This window comes from Lissotriton helveticus, chromosome 5_1 (genome assembly GCF_964261635.1).
Source record: "Lissotriton helveticus chromosome 5_1, aLisHel1.1, whole genome shotgun sequence".
NCBI lineage: Eukaryota > Metazoa > Chordata > Amphibia > Caudata > Salamandridae > Lissotriton > Lissotriton helveticus.
The window spans coordinates 658123380-658146043 of NC_136065.1; positions in this window are offsets into that span (position 1 = coordinate 658123380).

Genomic DNA, 22664 nt, shown 5'->3' on the forward strand with positions numbered 1-22664 from the left:
CCACACAAAAAGCAGACTACAAAACCCCCACAGATGAACAAAAATGTTGCACAACAGTACCTGCACGCTACTGGTTGTGACCACACCGATGTCCAGATGTCAGGGAGGTGGCCCAGCCTCCTCTGGGCTCTGACGGGCGCAGATGGACCCGCCCTTGGCCCGGGCTTCGCCCGGACACGCAGGCACGCGTCCCGCGTCGCAGGAGCCCTGGGCCTGCTTTATGCGCCTCCAGGAGCAGAGGTGTGACGCTGGCGCCTTCTGGCGCTAGGCCTTGTGGTTGTTGAAGTCCTCCCCACAGGCTACAACAGCGGCGTGTTGATTCTGAGGCAGAACTTGGGCCCCCTGCGAGGAAAGGTGCAGCGTGCCGTGGGCCTCTCCGACGGGAGTAAAGTGCGGCGTGCCTCTGCCAAAGAAAAGTGCTCTGTGTTATGTGGGTGTCTTGCTATTGCGATTCTTGATTAGCGAATTTTATTGATTTGCTATTTAAGAATCACAACATGCAATGTATGTAGGATTTGCTAAAAATTGCATTTAGGTACTCGCAAATTGCACATGCAATTTCAAGGGTGCAAGGGTGCCAAAAGGAAACCTGTTGCACCCCTGAAATATGGATGTGTGCACATGTGGTACACAGGCATGCCCTTGGCATGTATGTGTGTTACATGCCACTTGCAAAATGCTACAAAGTGCATTTTAAAGGAATTTGCAAATGACCATCAATTATAAGTTGGTGGTAATTTGCAATTCCATAAAGCCAGGTCGCAATTTGTTCTTGCTTCCTGCATTGCATTTAAGGAATCGCAAATTGTGATTCCCGAAATGCATTTGCAAAATAGGTAATCGCAAAAATTGTGATTACCGATTTTGCAAATGCCTTTTGCGATGATACATCCCAAAAGGCTTTTTACGGTTTGCAAACGGGCCAATTCTGGGAATCGTCCCGTTTACGAATGGGAAAACGCTTGATACATCTGGCCCTAAGTGTCATACATTAGGAATAGGGATTTCCTAATTGCGATTCGCAGAGAATCGCAATTAGGTCATCACTATTCCCAATATTGATACATCTGGCCCTATTTGGCTAGCAAATTTGGCCACATTGCCGGGCTCCAGTAGGCCAAACTTCTTTTCTGCAGGCTCTTATGCCTCTTGTGCGTCATGCTGAGAGGAGAAAGAAAAACCTCTGTCACTGAACATTCCCACAGCATTAAGCTGTATTCGTCACAATTTATCTATAATACAGGAAGGGCGAACTGACAACCCCATATCCACCTTGCCATTCCTTCTTTCACCCTCTGACTTATCTATTCAAGAGGTGGTACAAGACACCGCAGGTAGCACCTGAGCTGCACTAAGACATCTGCACACCCTTCTGCCTCACCAAGCTCTGTCTGCATTGGCAGGGCCCTGTCACATTCTAGACCCTGTCACATCCGTGGCCCTGGATGGGTAAGGAGGTAGGAGACAAAACACGTAAAACAAGGGAAGAGTCACCAACTATCAGACGTAAACATCTCAGTATGGCCCTGTTTCTCTAAGAGAAAGGAAAAAATAGAAGCCAGTCAATAAGAACGGCCTTTTAAGGATGGCAAGTGTAGAAGTAAGCACCAAGTGACCCATTTAGCCCGTTGGCACTTTATAAATGCTCTCAGGTGCATGTTTTTTGAAAAATAAGATAAAGCAGCATTGATGTCTGTTTCATCTCGTAATGATACCTCATTAAGGAGGCGACTGTCATTGAGGAGATTGCCTAGGGTAAGAACGCTATTAAAGCCTCCTTTACCTTTTCATGTTTCTACTCGGAGGGCATGGGTCCAGAATAAACTGGAAGGAATATTAAGTTGTCACAATATCATGACTAGAATAAAGAGAACCAAAATGGCAAGTAAGAAATATAGATTTTCTCTGTGGATGGGGAGTTAAGAACAGTGGGGCAGATTTACAATAACTGGCGCATCCCCAGGGATGTGCCAGTTATTGTGCGCCGCAGCTCCGCCACCCATAGTGCGCCGCATTTACAATGCGGCGCACCATGGGGCAAAAGCGGCACAAATGTGGATCGCATCTGTGCCGTAAAGGCGGCGCATTGCTGGAGTTGCGTCGCAAGCGCGACGCAGCTCCAGCAATGCTCTGGGGGGCCCTATCTGTCCAATGCTGCGTCAAGCCTTACACCTGCTTCAAGTAGGCGCAGGGTTTTGACGCAGCATTGGCCTAAAAGTGCCTGCGTGAAATCTTGTAGATTTCACGCAGGCACTTTTGCGAGGCGCACCTGCCCCAGAACACCCACCCTGCGCCGGAACGTCCACATGTGGCGCAGGGCTTTACAACGTGATGCATCTGCCTAGATGTGTCACGTTGTAAATGGGTCGCAGGGATGCACCACGTTTACGCCGCCATGGCGCAAGTCCGACATAAATCTGCCCCAGTAAATCTACACCTTCTTCCGTGCACTTACCGCCTCGATATTTTGATTTTTTATATGTTGGTCACGATATTGAGTCCATTCAATGTTGCTTCCATGATGTTTCAGATCACAGCCGCTCAGAAGTTGAGTCGAGGTGTACAGACAGTCCAAGCTATCATTGATAGAGCTTGTATTCAAGGCAGGCAGGGACAAGTGAGTGGCTCGGGGAGGTATTTGCAGGCTTGCGCCCCAATGAGTAGAGCCTGACCCCAATGATGCACACGGTGATGCACAATACCCAGCGCAGAAATGTGCAGTGGTTTCAGCTCACACGATGGACTCCCCATACCACATGGATTCCAAAACCATTCAAACGTCTCTTCTGGGTTACTCGCAACCTTCTGTGATTGTCAGTGGTGGCCGCTACTTAACGGGAGTGGGGGGGGGGGGGTATAATGGGTATAATGTATTTTTTTACATTTAAAAACAATTTCCTGCAGGCCGTCCGGCTGCCACATCTCGGTTCTCTTAGGCTCCTCGTTGACTCCAGGAGCAGGAAGCAGGAACTAGTAAGCATACAGGCTCCCAGATTCCCCTAGCCAACCATGACGCTGCCTTACAGCACTACTGTGATTAGTCTGAGTGCTGTGGGACTGAGGGACTGGGAGGATGTCATGTTCTAATCCCAGGCTGTGCATTACAGACGGTGGAGAACATGCAAAATGCGCATGACTGTTTGGCCGGCGCAAGACGGCCGGCCAAACCGTCATGCACACTGAAAGTGTGCTTAACACTCCTCCCCTTAGCCGCTGTCCTGGCCAGCCCAGCCCTGCGCCACCCACACCTAAGCAGGAGCGGAAACCTAAAATGATAATAACAATGGTTATTATCATTTTAGTTTTCCTTTTTCAACTGCTCGCAGAGCAATGGGGCGACGCTCCTCCACCTTAACGACGGAGCCACCGCTGATGATTGTGTTTATTAAATTAGATGTGACCTAATGGCTAGAACGGTCAACCTCGAAGCTGGGAGCCGGGTTCGGGTTAGAGTCTCATCAGGGATGCTCAACATCCTGTGATTCTGGGCAAATAACTTAATCTCCCAGTGCCTAACAAAATGAATGTGTCCGGCTGTAACGCAACTGGTGCTCATGTAAAGCGCTCTGATACCTTCTGGTCGAGTTTGCGCTATATAATAAAAAAAAAAACAATGTTAGAAATGGATAGTTAGTTGTTCACCTATTTTTCCCAGGAGCAATACTGTTTATTAAGTGAGTGAGGGAGTAGTCTTTAAATAATGCACTAAAAATGAATTGGCCACAGGTGCTCACATTGTAGGGGCAAAAATTAACAAATATTAATTAATTAATTTATTTATTTATTTATGCGTTTTTATATAGCGCAGACTTTACCCGCAGGTGTCAGAGCGCTTCACAATAGGAACAATAATGATACATGAGAACAAATTACACAAAAGCAAATGTTTTGCAAACGAAATGAAATGGGAATTACATGAAAGTGCACCTTCAGACAAAGACTAAAAAGGTATGAATATTGTACACGAGGCCCATGGGAGTGCATTAAACATGGTCTAGGCATCGCAGTTAGTCCCTTGCCCCTACTCATGTATCATTACCCATAAAAAGAAATGGGACAAGGCAAAGACCTGCCAAATAGAAGATCCTCTGTGGAGTGCCCCTTCAGCCCCTCAAGACAAGGTGACTGATTGGTTGAAGAAATTACCAACGCTTTTGCATAATAGAAGACTGAACATGTAGGCTATGAACTGTGGGTTGGGGGAGAAATGGGTAACCCTTACTCACAACAATCACTAACCTGCAGTCCATGTTTAAAACATTCTGTCACCAACTTGCAGTTCTGAGTTTGCTGCAGTCACATTAGGTACAGATTCCAGGACATTAACAAGGCCTACCGAAAATGCATGCTAGAGAGGGAAAAAAAGCGGGCCTTGGCACCGTTGACTGATCAAGAACAGGTGGGGTCGCGCCACAAATCATTTAACAGGGACTTGGATCTATCACACTCAAGTCCTTAGTTTTATTTTCTGCTGTCACCAGACCATGGTCTCAAATCTACCTGTACACCAACCACACACTACCCCAGTGCCATTTTGCCTTCATGCTGGGAGGGAATGAATAGTATGGGTCTCTGCCGACAGGCCGCAATAAAGGCAGGAATAGGAGAGGAAGGGCACTATAGGAAAACAGCAGCCTTTCTGACGTCACCTCTTGACCACTGAACACCTTTCAAACTCAAGCCCTACACCTGAAAGGCGGTAATACTGCAGATGACGTATTGCGCAGTGACGCTACTGCAGATGACGTATTGCGCTGTGACGCACCTGCAGCAAAGGCTGAGCCGCCATGCTATGCATCTGCAGTGAGTATCGCTATGTTACACGAAGCTGTTTTGTTCAGCATATCTTTCTCCAGGTTGAACCTTCTCAACAGCAGAATGCAGCCCCCTACCTCCTCTGTGCCTCCAGCACGCCCCCCCCTCCATAAAAAAAAAGAGAGCGAGGGTGGCTAGAGAGTCTTTCCAGCATGCCGCACTAAGACAGATGATTGACTCCAAACAATATCTAAGGCGATCAGGATAAAGTACCCACCATTTCAAGGCTCAGCAGAATTCAAATTCTAATTAGACTTCTCACCACATTCCAAATAAAAATTGTTCCCCTGATATCCTTTTTGCCTATCAGGTGTCTCTCCCTGATCGCTGGAACAAAACGCATAAAGAAAGTGATTAAAGCCATAACAAAGGCATAAAATTGAAATTATCACTGGCATCACATCTGGGAGCGGAGAGTGTCACCACACTGGGCGCGCGCCTCCCCCTCCCCGCCGGATACACTCTCACGCACACATGCCGAGCCCCACCATGCTCTTCAGCCTTGAAACAAGCAATAAGAAGGGATGGGAATACGCTTCCCCAGGGAGCGCCCCAGTAACTCCATCTCATCTCAAGCCACGGGGGCGCTTTCTGTGCGCGAGGGCAGGGGAAGGACTACTTTCTGTGGCATTATAATTCTTCACTGCATTCTTAATACTGCAACAACGGGCTGGCTTTAAGAATGTCATGTGTTAAATTTTGAGAGAGCGCAAACTGATTTAAATGTATGAGTACATCACACTTACCTGTAGTAAGCACAAATCATGAGGAGAAATGCCATGAGTGCTAATAGTATCTGCAATTATATTCTAAATGTATAGCTAATGTAGAGATTTAAGTAGAAGTGGAACTAATACAGAAATGTGTGACATTATATGATTTTAGTAGATGTGATTATTTCTGAATCTATGTCGTGTAGCTGTTGAAATGTAAGATGGTATGTGGTTAAACGCAGAATGTGGTAGGCCTCAGGGCCAGAGCTGGAGCTAAAGGGAAGGTGTTTCTTTTCACGACACAGATTGTATTAATGTTTTGGTCATTGCATTAAATGGGCCATGATTTATAGAGATGTTTACTGAATAATAGAATAAGAATATTAACATGCTTTAATTAATGAAGAAGTTGAATGCTATAATCATGTTGAGAAATATTGTAGGCCTGAAATGTTTTAACATTGATTTACACGTACATGTCTGGGCTGAGAAATGTTGCAAGCCTTTTTAGAAGTCTATGAGAGTTGGGTTCTTGGCTGCAGATATCTGTCTGCAAAGGAAAGGGGGGATCCAATTATAAATGAATGAATAGAGGTCTGTTCAGTAGACGGCCCAGACATGGAGGAGGGTTCCGGAATGTTTAAGGGGTATCAGCGGGCCGGAGAAGAGTCTGAGAAGCAAGGTCAACTCTAACGTATGAGGCCCAATACAAAGCATCATGGAAAAAGCCAGAAGCTACACCACGTGAGGGGCGTCTCGCAAGGGGCGTCTCAAATGTTGTTGACTGTTTTGTATTAGGGACAGCACCCCTGGGTGGAGTTAGAGCAGATACCTGAGGACCCTTTAGAGAGCGGACGGGTAGGCAGAGAGGGGTCATGACTGGAGAACTATAGGTTTTCACCAAGAGACTTAGAGTGAGTGACTTCCCTTGGGGGTCATTCACTGCTGACACCTTTGTTAGGTTGGGACTTGGTTAAGTAGGGATACCATCTAGAGCAGGGTAGGGACAGCCTAACCTGTGTGTTTTCCTCCAACTTAAATGAAGGAGAGATATGCGTCAATGCTGATAGCTTTATTATTCTTAGAACTTGTGTTAGTGATTTCCGTTGCTCGTCTGAGGGCTTTCCGAGAGCACATGTATGTAATTGGACCTGTGTATCTCGTGAATCTCATTCTGAGATGCCTGTATTTGCAGCTTATCATATCTTTACAATAAACTTTTGAAAGCTAGAAGTTGTTTGTGATCTTTGGGAGCAGAGTCCTTTATTGGGTGAACTAACTTGGAAATGGATGTACTGTTTTCCTCCAAGACAGGCAACAAAGGTTCAGTCGACCAGATCGAGGTTTAGATCAATAGATATAAGGTATCGATCAAAATCTCGCCCTTCCAGTTGGTAGCTATAGAGGATGGTTGCCTTCTTGAGGACGGTGACCTAGGCCAGGTTAGCTTACCCCAAGGCCCCTAGAAATCGATGATCGGAAGAACAGCCCGCTGACGAAGATCCGGATGACGTGAGACAGAAAAGGCAGCAGTATCGGTCGAGAGTGAGTATAAAGGGTTATGCGTGTTAGATTGCGGTGTTTTGTATTGTATCTATGTTGTAATGTCTGGCGGAGTTGAATGTCTGTAGAGTGACTGTGGAACAGGTTGTGAGCGCGCGCAACCGGTGGAAATCTTAAGTTCAAGGAGAGCTTAAGTGGTTCGGGTGTATCGGACACCCAGAGTAATTGTCAACTAGTGTGAAGGGGGTCATGAGGTACCATTGATCACCCGAAAGACCGAGATAGGGGGACCGTAAGAGTGAGTGCGTGAGTAACGGACGCTGGTCGGAAGTTACTGTGTGTGTAAGCAACCTATCAGAGAGACGATAGACATTTCGTCAGTTGTGTTGACAATTACAGATAGACTGTGGACGTACAGTCGAGAGAAGTGACCGCTTGGTCGGAAGTAGTCATTTTTCGGTGTATGAATGGGACGCATGCATAACCGGGAGACGAGTTGAGAAAGGAGGGGTGCTGCTGCGAAGCGGAGAAAAGTGACGTCAGAAAGTGTCGCGACGTGATTGGCCGACCGGAGAAAGACCGCGCTGCGATAGGCCAAGCTAGCAAAGCCGCGACAGGATTGGTGGATTGTCATCAGGAAGTAAACAGAGTAGCGAGGCTGGATATTGTGCGCATAATTATGAAGTGTTTTAAATGGCTGAAAGCGGTGTTTAAAAAAGAGAAGCGGGGATCGTATGAAGGGGAAGAAGCCCCGCCGGAGGGTACGCCAGCTCGTTATATGGCAGTGAATGTTGGGCTGCATACGATCCTTTGGATATCAGAGTGGAGTAAGATTACTGAAGGAAATGAGGAACTGACGTTCCCGAAGTACGGGACGTTCAGATTAGAGGTGTTACATCGATTAAAATCAGTCATGACCTCAATGAGACCCTTGCCTAGACCAACCCAGTTTGAAGCTCTTGATGCATGGATTAGGGCAGCGCATGAAAAGAATATGAACAGACGACAAGAAAGGGTGAAACGATCGGTAAGGGCAGTGCAGGATGCCAGGTGGGATGCGGATGCTAAAAGATGGAGAGTGCATAACATGGAAGTAAATAAACTGTACCCAGTGTTAGAGGTGCCCGTAAATAAAAGCCCCCTAGAAGAAGATGATGAGAGCGAAACAGAGGACAGCCTGATAAACAGATTATTGACAGACAGGCCACCCCCGTATAATAGAGCAGGGGGAGAGGTCGAGCATACTGAAGGAGAAAAGGGGGGCAATGCAGGAGAGCATAGACCGCTTCCCAGTTCAGAGTGGGATCCTGAGGCAAAGAAAGAGCTGTCCCAGCCTAGTCAGGTGCAACAGGTAGTCGGGAGGTTTGTGGTACAAAGAGCGCCGGAAACGGAAAGCGCCACATCCTACCCATTACCAGATGCACTACAGGTACCTGTTACCATAGGTCCTATAATATCGATATATGACCAAGAGAGAGCAAGAGGGGAAGAACGGGTACGGAAAGACAGAGAAAGAGCAGAGAAGGCAAGGAGGAACGATACCATTAATTCCCCAAGTCAGATGCCGATACCCAGAGAGTGGAGCACCCCGATGCACACAGCAGGGGACCCAGGAGGAGATCCTGGGGGCCCTAGATGGCCAATGGATCTGAGGGGATCTGGACGAAAATCCTTTCAAGAACTAAATGAGTACATGAAGCAGTGGGATGAGGCAGTGAAGGCTCAAAAGTGCATCATAGCTGCGGAAGCTGAAAGGGAAAGTCAGGACAGCCGAGCTCGGACTCACTGCGGGGCTGGGGAGAGCAGCCCGGAGTGGGACTGTAGAGAGAGAGAGAGTAGGGGAGTCACCCATTGGGCCCGGAGAGGAGATAGAACAGACCTGGAAAACGGGGGCCCCGGGAGTGGAGGGGTGGCGCGCCCAATACTCAGTGAAGGGGAGAGGAGAGCGCAAGAGTACAGAAACAGCTTTAAGTGTCCACACTGTGTGCCCGGCACCAGAGAACAGAATGGGAGCTGTGAGAGGTCGCACCATAGTCCCTGTGATGACGGGAATGAGCGCAGCCCAGGGAATATGGGGAACCAGGAAGGATCGTATCGGATACTGAGCGATACTAGGCAAAGGGAGAGTAGCGACCAGAGGGAAAATAACAGAGAGGCGCACGGTGAAAGGAGAGAAGAAGAAGAGAGTGGGCAGAGAAAGAGTGGGGGTAACAGGCCCGTGTTCCATCACCTTCCAAGATCGGATGGCCGAGCATGGGACCTGGAGAGATGGGAGCAAGGGAGGGCACCCATTAACTCTCCCGAGCCCAAACGTAGAGCTCGAAGTTGGGATGGTAGGGAGACCAGTGAGCCCCCTTCGAAAGACATATTGCGAGCTGAGATAAAAGCCAAGAGACTCGATGTCGCCAGTTTAAGGTCAGACCTGGATGACATGGTAGATGGTACCCTGCCTTTAGAAAGAATGGAAATGTATGAACAGGATGAAATACTGTATATGGCAAAGGACATTACTCGAAAAGCGAGAGCAGTCCATGAGAAGTTAGTCGAACTAGCAGGCAAATATATGGTGGACTTGTCAAGAACCAAAGCATTACAGGGTAACCACAGGCTACATTATACAGATCGAGACCTAGATGAGAGGAGAACGATTGGGCTGAAAACGCACATAAGGGAACTGATCGCTGGAATAAGGACATGGAGGGCACTAGATAAGTGGGAAGAGAGGTGGTCCAAGAAAGGGACCGGCAGGAGAAGCACGCTTGGTATGACACCAGGAGGACAGCAGGGAATAGAAGCTTACCCTTTGCGTGAAGTTGCAAATGGGAACTATGTACATGTCCCTTGGAGTAGGGGAGATTTAGCTGCTTTTACCACCTCCTTCCCCAAATTGCGGGAAAACCCAGTGGAGTGGTACAAGCAAGTCGAGAGGTTTGTAAAAATCTCAAAGGTCCTATGGATAGATCTGAATACGCTGTTTGACATTGTAGTACCAGGAGATCTGTGGACAGCATGCAAGGTTAGCGCTGAGTGGCCCACAACGGAGCCAGAGAGAGATGCTAAGACTAATGGGCCGTCCGAGATTGTGATGGCAAAATTCGAGAGAGTGATGACTTGGCTGAAAGAGAAAGTGCCAATGCAAGACATAGATTGGGTCAGAATAGACCGAACAAGACAGGAACCCAAAGAGACAGTTCACGAATATTACGAGAGATTGCTGAAGGCGTTTAAACAGTATAGCGGCTTGGATGTAATGGATCCAAAGGACATAGGGCAATTTGTGTCCAAGTTCGTCCTGGGACTGAGACCGGATATTAGTTTAATGATTCAGCAACACTCGATTTGTTGGCAAACTAAACCCCTAGATGAAATACTGAGATATGCCAGGTACTGCTGTGATGAGATAGACTCCAAGGCTAAGAAACTAAAAGAAAAGTTGATGGTGGTACAGATGCAGGCAGCAGGGAAGGGGGGACAACAGCAACAGCAGCAAGGAACAGGTACAGGAGGAAAGAAGCAGTACAGTCAGAACAAGGGCAATGAAGAGAGTTCCACCTTTAGACCCAGAATAGATATAGCTGCCTTGAAGAAAACGACTAGGTGCCACCAGTGTAACGAGGTGGGGCATTGGAAACGCGAGTGTCCCTACAATGTAGAGATAGGAGAACAAGAGATAGAGGAGGAAGAGGTCCAGAGCGCGCCTACAAGAGGGGGGACGCCATACCAAGGAAAGGTGCTCAAAGGGGGGGGGGGCTCCTCCCCGAGCCCAGTTCCCGCAGCCTCCTCGAGTAGGGACTGTGGGTAAGACCTATAGACAAATGCCCCTGTTTGTGGAAGGTGAAGAGTGCTATTATGTGGACCCATTAACCGGACAGAGAGTGGAAAGAGAAGACTGCACCCTCGGGGCAGCCTTGGAGGTGGACCAGAGGGGACCCTATGTGGAAGCAGAAGTAGCAGGGTGCCCTGCGACATTTCTGGTGGACACAGGAGCCACTAGATCCACGATCAGATCAGCTGCAGTTCCAGACCTGCCCATGTCTGGAGAGACCATACAAGTGGTAGGGGTCGCAAATAGGAGAATAACCAGCCAATTGACAGAACCGGTACAGGTGAAAATAGGGAAGTACAGCGATGAGCACCAGTTTGTAGTTTGCGATTCAAGTCCTGTGTGTCTGCTAGGAAGAGACCTGTTGTGTAAATTGAATTGTACTATATATTGTACACCTCAGGGAGTGGAGGTATTGACCAATGATGATGATGCAGATTTCAAAGTTGCAAACTCAAGAATATGTGTGGAGCTGTACCCTACTTTGACAGTAGATGAGCTCCCTTGGGACTTGAGAGAGACAGTGGCACCAGAAGTATGGGATTTCACTGGGGAAGAGATTGGATTGGTCAAAGGGGTGGACCCAGTGAAAATTGTAGTGAAACCGCATGCTGAGTTCCCAAGAACACCCCAATATAAATTGACTCCAGAAACGATTGCAGGCATAAAACCCGTGATCGAGTCCATGATTAAACAGGGAATACTGAAAGAAATCGTGGGTAGTCCATGCAACTCCCCGATTATGGGTCTGCAGAAACCAAATGGGAAATTTCGGATAGTGCAGGACCTTCGAAAGATTAATAACATAGTCGTTTCGTGTTGTCCAGTGGTACCGAATCCATCAGTGATACTGTTTCAGATTCCATTCCAAGCTGAGTGGTTCACTGTGATCGATCTTTGTCAGGCTTTCTTTTCGATCCCTCTGGACGAAGAAAGCCATTTTCTTTTCGCATTTAAGCTGGAAAATCGCGTCCTAACATGGTGTCGTATCCCTCAAGGGTATACAGAGAGTCCATCGATCTTTAACCAGCTTTTGAAGAAAAATCTTGAAAGTCTAGTGCTGCCCCAGAAGTCAGTTCTGGTCCAGTACATAGACGACCTCCTTGTGGCGTCAGAAACAGAAGAAGCTTGCAGGGAGGACTCCATTGCTTTGTTAAATCACCTAGCTGCCAATGGGCACAAGGTGTCCCCGGGAAAATTGCAGTATTGCCTGACAGAAGTGCAGTACTTGGGACACAGAATAGAGAAAGGCAAACGAAAGGTGTCACCAGACAGGATAGAGGCGATCATGAAAATGAATGCGCCTAAGACACAGAGAGAGGTCAGGATGTTCCTAGGGATGGTGGGTTATTGCCGACAGTGGATCGTGAACTTTTCACTGAAAGCAAAGCCCTTGCAAAAACTGACGCACAAAGAGGTGAGTGATCCGGTACCATGGGACAAAGACTGTTTGATGGCATTCTTACAGCTGCGAGAGGACCTGTGTCGTGCTCCGGCATTGGGAATGCCTGATTACAATAAACAATTTTTTCTTTACTGTTGTGAGAGAGAAGGTTGCGCGTTGTCTGTGTTAGTCCAAATCCATGGGAATGCCCGTAGACCAGTTGCTTATTTCTCGGCTACTTTAGACCCAGTAGCCGCAGCGTTGCCCGGATGTCTCAAATCCGTTGCTGCAACGGGTGTCAGCATTGAAAGATGTGAAAATATCGTCATGGGGCACCCGTTAGAGGTGTGCGTGCCCCATTCTGTTGAACTGTTGATGACCAGGACCAAAACACAGCATCTGACCAACAGCAGGCTCACGCGCTATGAGCAAGTTATTCTTGCTGCAGAGAATGTGACCCTCAAAAGATGCTCTGTTTTGAACCCTGCCACCTTGATGCCACTTCCAAATGATATCGAGGATGATGATGAATGTACAGACCATGACTGCCTTGATGTGACTGAACTATGCACCAAACCCAGACCCGACATCGTAGATGAGCCACTGACCGACCCAGACGAAATTTTCTTTGTCGATGGCTCATGTGTAAGAGACGAAGTTGGGCAGTTGAGAGCAGCTTATGCTGTTTGTACAATTACTGGAGTTGTGGAAGCTGGGTGCCTGGAAGGAGTACACTCCGCTCAGGTAGCCGAGATTATTGCCCTGACACGTGCTTGCTTGGCAAGCAATCAAATTCGAGTCACCATATACACCGACAGCCAGTATGGTTATGGGGTAGTTCATGATTACGGGCAGTTATGGTCTCAAAGAGGGTTCATGACCTCTTCAGGCTCTCCCATTCGCAATGGAGAGTTTGTGCGCCTGTTGTTAGAGGCGTTGCAATGCCCAGCAAGTATCGCAGTTGTAAAGTGCACCGCACATACCAGAAATGAGGACTTTGTTTCGAAAGGCAATAGATATGCTGATGAAGTTGCGCGGTATTGCGCGGAACAAGGGTACTCTTTCACAGAGGTGGAAGTGGGTGGAATAAATGTAAGAACTGAATTAGCCATGATACTGGAAACTGTTGATACTTGGGATGAACTGTCAAACATGCAAGAAAATGCTCCTGATTCTGAAAAAGAAACATGGGAAAAGGCAGGATGTGTAATGGGTGAGTCCCATTTTTGGGTCTCAGCAGACGGCAGAGCAGTGTTGCCCAATGAGATGGTGAGTCCAATGGCTAGACTCATACATGGTCCCGTACACTTAGGGAGAGATGCTATGCTGAGAGTGTTTAGACAAACTTGGTACAATCCTAAGTTTAGAATAGCAGCAGAAGCAGTGTGCCAGCGTTGTGTGACCTGCCAGCAGCTGAACGTAGGAAAAAGAACACCAGTTGCACTAAGTCACATAGGAAGGTCTGGAGGTCCATTCAATCGAATGCAGATAGATTTCATTGAAATGCCAAGGTGCAACCGCCTCCGCTATGTCCTGGTGGTTGTTTGTGTGTTCTCCAGATGGGTTGAGGCATACCCTACACGTAGGTGCGACACCCTCACAGTGGCCAAGTTACTGCTTAGGGAACTCATTCCTCGCTTCGGGGTGCCGGCCTTTTTGGAATCAGATAGGGGAACACATTTTAACAGCGAGCTTGTGAAGATGATTTGTGTAGCGTTAAATATTGATCAAAAGTTGCATTGCAGTTACCGACCAGAAGCCTCAGGAATTGTGGAGCAGATCAATGGCACTATCAAGGCCAGAATAGCCAAAGTTTGTTCCTCAACGACCCTGAGTTGGCCTGATGCCCTGCCATTGGTCCTCATGAGCCTTCGTAGTACCCCAGACAGAAGAACGGGGTTGTCACCACATGAGGTGTTAATGGGGAGAGCAATGAGGCTGCCATCTGTCCCAGCTACTGCACTGTTAAATATCACAGATGATATGATCCTGGACTATTGTAAGGGGCTGTCTGACGCCATTCGTTCTGTGTCCCTTCAGGTGCAGGCTGCCGAGGTTCCAGCGTGCCAGGGCCCGTGCCATGACCTGTACCCTGGGGACTGGGTCCTGGTGAAAAAACATGTGAGAAGAAGCTGCTTGGATATTCGTTGGCGTGGGCCCTTCCAGATCATCCTGATCACGAACACAGCTGTGAAGGTGGGAGGCCTGCCCAATTGGATCCACGCGTCACATACGCGAAGGGTTCCAGCACCTCTGGAAGAAACAGCTCCTCTCTCGGATAGACGTCCAGCAGAGGACCGAGAAGCCATAGAGGGGGCTAGCCAAGCTGTAGAGGTGCCAGCGGAAGCAGGGGAAGAGTCTGACCAAGCTGAGGACGGTCAGTACAACAGTGAAACAGACGACGCTACAGAAGGAGAAAGTAGCTGGGAGTACGAGTCAGACCCTGACAGGTCTGAGAGAGAGCGAGAACAGACAAGAAGGAGAAGGAGTAGAAGGGCACGTGGAGAAGCTAATTGGCCGCAAGGAAGGAGCTCTAGCCTGAGGTCAACTCCAGAAGTAACCCTTCCTCCGATATCAGAAGACTCAGACCCAGAAGAAGGTGCTCAGGGCGCTGAAGCACCCGACCGAAGAAGGTCAAGAAGAGTGCGTGTGCCTAACAGAAGATACTCCACACCTGAGTGGACATATCTGGTGACAAATGTCTGTGAAACCGGAGACAGGGAGGATCCGAGCGGTGGTGGTGTCCAGTTCTGAGCCCATTATCACCGTGGAAATACGACTGTTGGTACCCGGTGTCGAACAAGAAGGGTCACTAACATTCATGCTCCCCAGACCTCCCCGCCTCAGCAAGTTAAAACACATGTTTCTTTCAGAATTGCAATTCCCCGATTTTGGTACAACGATAACAGCACATGAAGAGCACAATCTTCGCTTGGAAATATTGAACTATGCTATTGAAGCTGCAACAACAAACCTAATAGTAGACTGTTAAAGGACTTTGTAAATAAAGCAAGCAGAAAAAGAAGATTACCTAGCGCCCAGGAAGCAGAGAATTTTAGGGAACTTCCCTTGAGTTGATGGAGAAGGGCTAGGGTTGTCTTTTTTTGAACTGTTAAAGGACTTTTGCGAAGAAGGTTGTCAGCTTCCAGTTGTGTGGATTCTAAAGACAAAAGGATTAAAAAGAGACTGTAAAGGAACGAGAGGAAAAGAACTTTTTGCTAAGATAAGAGAGAGCCATATTGTCTGACGAAATGGAGGCCGGCACCCAGAACCGCAGAGCTAAATGTATAATAGGTACACTAATAGTAGGAGTGATAATATTAATAGCTTTAGTGGTAACAATTTCTTATGTAAAGGGACATGAGGAAGAGGCGAAGGTAACTGATGTGAATTCTGTAGAAACGCTTACACCTACTGTTGCTGGTGAGAAAAGGGAAAACACTCAAGAGAAAGCGTTATTAGCTGCAGAAGCCCGCAGGTTACACGTAGATGAGTCCCAAGGAGACTTTAGGTCAAATGCTTATGCTAAACTCTTATATGAATACGTGGATGCCATGGAGGTTAAGGATTGCTACGTCTGCATGCAGTTGCCGGCGTCTGTAGATGAAGGAATTCGATATCATCACCTCCCGCTGACATATGGCATTACATGTAGCTTATTGCTTAGTATATTTTATGAGAGAGATAGTTTTGAATACTATTTCTCCAATTATGATTCAGTGTTGCCAGAAGTCCCAAATTATAAGCAGATGAACAAATGGGATTACTGGAAGAGTGAAGACAGATTGGCCAAGTTCTTCATTCCTTGGATTACCTTAGATACTTCACATGCCCGTAGAAATAACCTGACATGCAAGGTGTCAGAAGTCGAGAAGAAGTTCATAGGGCAGGTGGATGATCGTTACAGAAGACAAAAGATTTTGAAAAAATCAGGACAATGGAAAACAGATTGGACCGAGGAAGAAAAGGCACACAAGAGAAAGGGTAGTAGTGGTCCAATAGCTTTAGATAAGACGCAGAGAGGAAAGCTATGTCTTCACCGAGCCAAAACGTATTATGAAAATGTATACGTTGGAGAAGTAGACTGTGAACATGCTTTCAATATAGAGTACTATACTAAGGATTTCCTGAAGGGAATGCAAGTGATTCCAAATGTGTATTTTGTATGTGGAAGAAATGCCTACGTGAGACTACCTGACAACTGGTATGGATCATGTTACTTAGCAATTGTCTTCCCCAAAATATATCATGCACAAGACTTAGTGATCATTGAGGGCAAGACATCATCGAGGGGAAAGAGAGATGTAGGCGATGCAGAAATGGTTGGAGATGTCTTTGGAGCTATGTTCCCTCTTTTGGGTTTAATCCTTAATGATGTTAAAATTAGACGACTGGCAACGGTTGTCGACAGGTTGTCTGCCAGCACTGCTCAGTCCTTAATGCTGGTAGAAGGAGAGATGCAATCGATAAGGGCTATGGTTCTTCAGAACCGTCTTGCATTAGATGTCCTGCTAGCAAAAGAGGGCGGAGTCTGTAAGGCTTTGAAGGTCCAGGAATGTTGCACTTACATTCCAGACAATTCGAAGCCCCTTGAGAAAGTTATTAGGAACATAACTAATATTCACAAGGAGATCGAAGACTTGAGTAGAGAAAATGTCTGGGAAAAGGTGGGCCACGGAATGAGTACAGTTGGAGGGTGGTTTTCCACCTTAGGCAAAAGCTTTGTTTGGTACATACTAAAACCTATCATCACAATATTGATCTGTGGGATTATATTGTGGGGATTGGTGAGGGTATTCAAATGGTACAGAGCAAGAAGGTCAGAAAGGGCCCAAAGAGAACAGCTGCAGAGATTGGCTGCCATACAAGATAATCAGTACAGGAGCCTGAGGGCTCTGGAAGCGCAGAGAATGCTACCAATAACTTCAGTCTAAATGTTAGTGATGACCCCGAGAGGTCATCAAAGGGGGGAACTGAGAGAGCGCAAACTGATTTAAATGTATGAGTACATCACACTTACCTGTAGTAAGCACAAATCATGAGGAGAAATGCCATGAGTGCTAATAGTATCTGCAATTATATTCTAAATGTATAGCTAATGTAGAGATTTAAGTAGAAGTGGAACTAATACAGAAATGTGTGACATTATATGATTTTAGTAGATGTGATTATTTCTGAATCTATGTCGTGTAGCTGTTGAAATGTAAGATGGTATGTGGTTAAACGCAGAATGTGGTAGGCCTCAGGGCCAGAGCTGGAGCTAAAGGGAAGGTGTTTCTTTTCACGACACAGATTGTATTAATGTTTTGGTCATTGCATTAAATGGGCCATGATTTATAGAGATGTTTACTGAATAATAGAATAAGAATATTAACATGCTTTAATTAATGAAGAAGTTGAATGCTATAATCATGTTGAGAAATATTGTAGGCCTGAAATGTTTTAACATTGATTTACACGTACATGTCTGGGCTGAGAAATGTTGCAAGCCTTTTTAGAAGTCTATGAGAGTTGGGTTCTTGGCTGCAGATATCTGTCTGCAAAGGAAAGGGGGGATCCAATTATAAATGAATGAATAGAGGTCTGTTCAGTAGACGGCCCAGACATGGAGGAGGGTTCCGGAATGTTTAAGGGGTATCAGCGGGCCGGAGAAGAGTCTGAGAAGCAAGGTCAACTCTAACGTATGAGGCCCAATACAAAGCATCATGGAAAAAGCCAGAAGCTACACCACGTGAGGGGCGTCTCGCAAGGGGCGTCTCAAATGTTGTTGACTGTTTTGTATTAGGGACAGCACCCCTGGGTGGAGTTAGAGCAGATACCTGAGGACCCTTTAGAGAGCGGACGGGTAGGCAGAGAGGGGTCATGACTGGAGAACTATAGGTTTTCACCAAGAGACTTAGAGTGAGTGACTTCCCTTGGGGGTCATTCACTGCTGACACCTTTGTTAGGTTGGGACTTGGTTAAGTAGGGATACCATCTAGAGCAGGGTAGGGACAGCCTAACCTGTGTGTTTTCCTCCAACTTAAATGAAGGAGAGATATGCGTCAATGCTGATAGCTTTATTATTCTTAGAACTTGTGTTAGTGATTTCCGTTGCTCGTCTGAGGGCTTTCCGAGAGCACATGTATGTAATTGGACCTGTGTATCTCGTGAATCTCATTCTGAGATGCCTGTATTTGCAGCTTATCATATCTTTACAATAAACTTTTGAAAGCTAGAAGTTGTTTGTGATCTTTGGGAGCAGAGTCCTTTATTGGGTGAACTAACTTGGAAATGGATGTACTGTTTTCCTCCAAGACAGGCAACAAAGGTTCAGTCGACCAGATCGAGGTTTAGATCAATAGATATAAGGTATCGATCAAAATCTCGCCCTTCCAATTTCAACAACTGTGGAACACAATGGTAGCCCGATGTGCCCAAGAAAACACAATGTGGCTGTCACTTATGGCACCTGTCTGTGGAGCACAACCAGCCAATAACCCTTCAACTCCGTCCTGAACTAACTGGTTCTTCAATTATGTTACACCTCCAGGGACGAATTTTTAAGAAAAACTTCATATTATGCTTCAGAATACTCAATTTCTCCATCAGACATTTGTTTACATGTCCACCATGCTTGCAGCCGCTTTGCAGCACAGACAATGCCTCAACACTGGAAATTCACCAAAATGTACCTCTAACCTCTAAAACAAATTATCTGTGTGTTGATCAACTATTACACACCTCCAATCATCCACCAATAAATCCCATGCTGCGGTCACATTGTCAAAGTAGAAGGTTGTAATCCCCCAGGACATTCAATAGGCAAATTCTTATGGCAACCCTTACAGACCAATTATTTTTATGTCATTAATACATGATCATGCCACTCCCACAGAAGGGACAAACAAGGATCAAATAACACAAATATTATATAACCACTGATAACAAGGTAAAGGACACATTCTGGGAAATGAAAGGCCTATGTGATGAGATTTTTGTCCGGCAGTGAACACTGAGGCATGGTAGGCGCTCTAGTGTAGACGAAAGGGATTCCAAGGAGCAGGAGTCCCACTTGAGAAAGCCCCGACTTCCCAAAGTTGATTTAAACACTTTAAAGAGACTAAAGGTATAGACTTTTCAAGCTTAAGCTATTTGAAGCAAAGGGCAGACCAGCAGGGGGTCTCAAAACTCTGCAGAGAGTAGAAAATCAGAAACGTTCATGTGAATTTGACTCTGAAGTCCTTGGTCATCTGTATAGATTATAGAGCATTTGGGGTAACACCCAGAAGAAGGGGGCCCCTGGGAATTCTTGAACCAGGAGTGTGCATGCTAATTTCACCAAGTCAAATAAAGTGGAAGAATCCCATATACTATTTGCGAGGTCTAAACACCAAAATGTAGGTTTAAGTAAAAGATCCAAGATTGTGAGCAGAAAGAGTTGATCTCCAGAATTGGTAAACACCTAGGTACCCTAGATTTGTACACCTTCATATTTCTATAATATCCTGGAGTACAAGAATTCAGGTGTATGGCATTGTCAGCCTCTGTCAAAGCCCGGATTTGCGTGCCATCCCAGTATTGCCAGTGAATATATAGGGCTCCTGGTTGACATTTAAGGACTGGTGGCTACTGTTAGAATACAGGGTAAAAAGACACACCCTTTGCTACAGATAAAAGCACCTTGAAATATAAAAGTGTTGTGGGTGCCCTGCATTGGTCTTTGAAGTGGGTCTTTCAACCCTCTGTACCCAGATATTCCTATTAGCTGCAAGTGGAATGCACATACTAGAAGGTAAAGGTAATGTGTTCCCTCAGCACATACAATATGGCTGCTAGAGCCACATGGCCACCAGAAAAGCGCAGTTTCTGATAAACATGTTGGACCTTGGTGCAGTTGGTGATTGGCTTAGGTAAATATGCATTGTGGCAAAACGTTTTTTGCGAATGTACCACACAATGTTGACACACATGCAAAAGTAGCATGGCTCACTCTTTGCAAAGGAGCAATAAGCAAGCACAACGCAAATGCTGCTGCTTGCATGGAAAGAAGACAGCTACACTTTCAGCTATCCATGACATTTTATGCAGTTTATGGTTTACCATATGCAACTGTCCATTCATTTATATGTACCCAAATTCACAGCTATATTGCATGTTGAACTCAGACACAAAACTTCAATCACCTGAATATATCCAGCGGAGTCTTAGGAATTACGACTTGTTACCAAACATTTTGCACCTACATGCAATCAGTACATATTAAGGTGCAGGTTTAATCAGCACCAAGCCTTGTGTAAGAAACACGCAGTTCACTCGTATGTTTAGTGCATGTTCACCAGAACACCCAATGTAATGCACCTACACAATACCCAGCACATGCACTTGGATGCTGGATGTGCACCAGGACATCAACTTTCATACACATGTAAGCATCCGACAATTGCTTTTGATCACTCCATGTACCAGGGAGCCAAATGTAATACACATATGTACGCAATACATAAATATGTACATAGATATCAAGCTCCCTTTGCCTGTAAATGTCAATACATTATTAGACGTGCTTCGTCTTTGCCCAGGCACCAATGCATACTGTACCTGTGTACTCTACACAAACATAGGAGCATTACATGTATAGTCAAGCAACACACATGTATAGACACACATGTTAATTATGCTGTGTGACCCTAATTGCACCTAGAAGTACCTTGCATATTGAAAGGTTTGTTGCATGTTTCTCATGGTACCAAACGTCGTCCATCAACCTACACCCAGCACAGGTATATTTATGCTACTTGTTTACTAAGTATCTAAACTTAATGCTTGTATAGTTGGCCCAAAATTAACAATTTACTTTAAACTACATACAGGCAGGCTTATGCGTGCGTCGCATTTGTGCAGGCCCCAAACTTCCTGCCGCAGGATGTAACTAGAGCATAAATAAACCTACTGTATCATTTGTAGTCTGGCACAAATCTTTGTACACCTGTGTAGCAAAATCAATCAAAAAGCTATACTGCGTGTGCACCGCAGCACTAATGCAACTCGATGCATAGAAACACTGAACCTTTGCTTGCGTTCCAAACTTGAAATGTACTTATGCTCAGCCCATGCAAGAGGTACACTAATTAAATGAATATCAAACATCTCCCAGTTACTTGTATTCAACAGAAGCGCAGGTATATGACACGTTTGCCAATATGGGTAACTTACGCCTTCTATGTAAGCATCTGCATAAGTAAATTGCATGTCTACCTACGTGCCAAAGATAAGTGCCTTCGGGTACCAAGACTAAACCTTGGAATACTGTATGCTTACCCAGGTCACAAACGTAATTCCCCTGTCTGAAACCAACAAATATGTATTTATTTAGCATTGTTAGCCACCACACCACCTTCCACATAGCTAGGTTTACATGGTGACAGTCCATTATTGGTGAGAGTAGCAAACTTCACCAGTCGGTACAGCACATGTAAAAGTATACTGCACCAAACACCATGCTTTGGCATATAGACAAATTATATATACACATCCTGCAGGTTTCCTTCACCACCGGACTTTGTTTTATGCACCCACATGTACCCAATGCATGCATGAGTATTTGGCATATAAATTGGGCTACCAAAAGTAATGTACTAACATGCACTTAACGTATGAATGGGAATACTCCACGATTAACTGGTACCCAACTGTATGCACCTGCATTTGCCTAATATGTGACTAGTTTTCATGCATATTTACCTGGGCACCAAAATTAACGTATCTGCCAGCATACGTGGGTAAACACCAGATGTATCAGTACCAAATTTCTAGCACCAGCAAGTACCCAAAAAAGGCATGTATATGCTCCATATTTACAAACCCACAAAAACTCACATATCTGCAGGCACATGCATGCAAATACTCCATGCCTAACTGGTATCAAATCTTGTGGTTTTCTGTGTACCCGATGCATGCCTGCATATACTTTTATATTTACTGGGGCACTAACAATTCCTGTATCTGCATATACTTAACACAAACATTGGTAAACTCTATAGGCCCGATTACAAGTTTGAAGGTGCGGCGGAGGGACCACTCTGCGGCTGTACCGCCAAACCCACGTGAGAACCACCCACCAAATAATGACTTTTTTTGTCATTGGCTGGCGATCACCTTGCTGCTCCCGCGGAGGTGCCTCTAAAATAGTCACCACAATGGGAACGTCAAAGGAGGTTCCAGCACAGCATGGACTCAAAAATGCATTGCTTGCTGGAACTTCTGTACATGCAGACAGGAGGGAACATGTTGTGCCCCAGTGTGCATCCACAAGGCATGAGGCACAAATGAGCCCTGCAGGGCCTCCTTTCTTTCATCTCCGCCACTGTTTTCATGGAGGAAAGACCTCCATGAAATCAGTGGTGGAGATGAAAGTCGTACGCATATAGATACCTCTTGACCACAG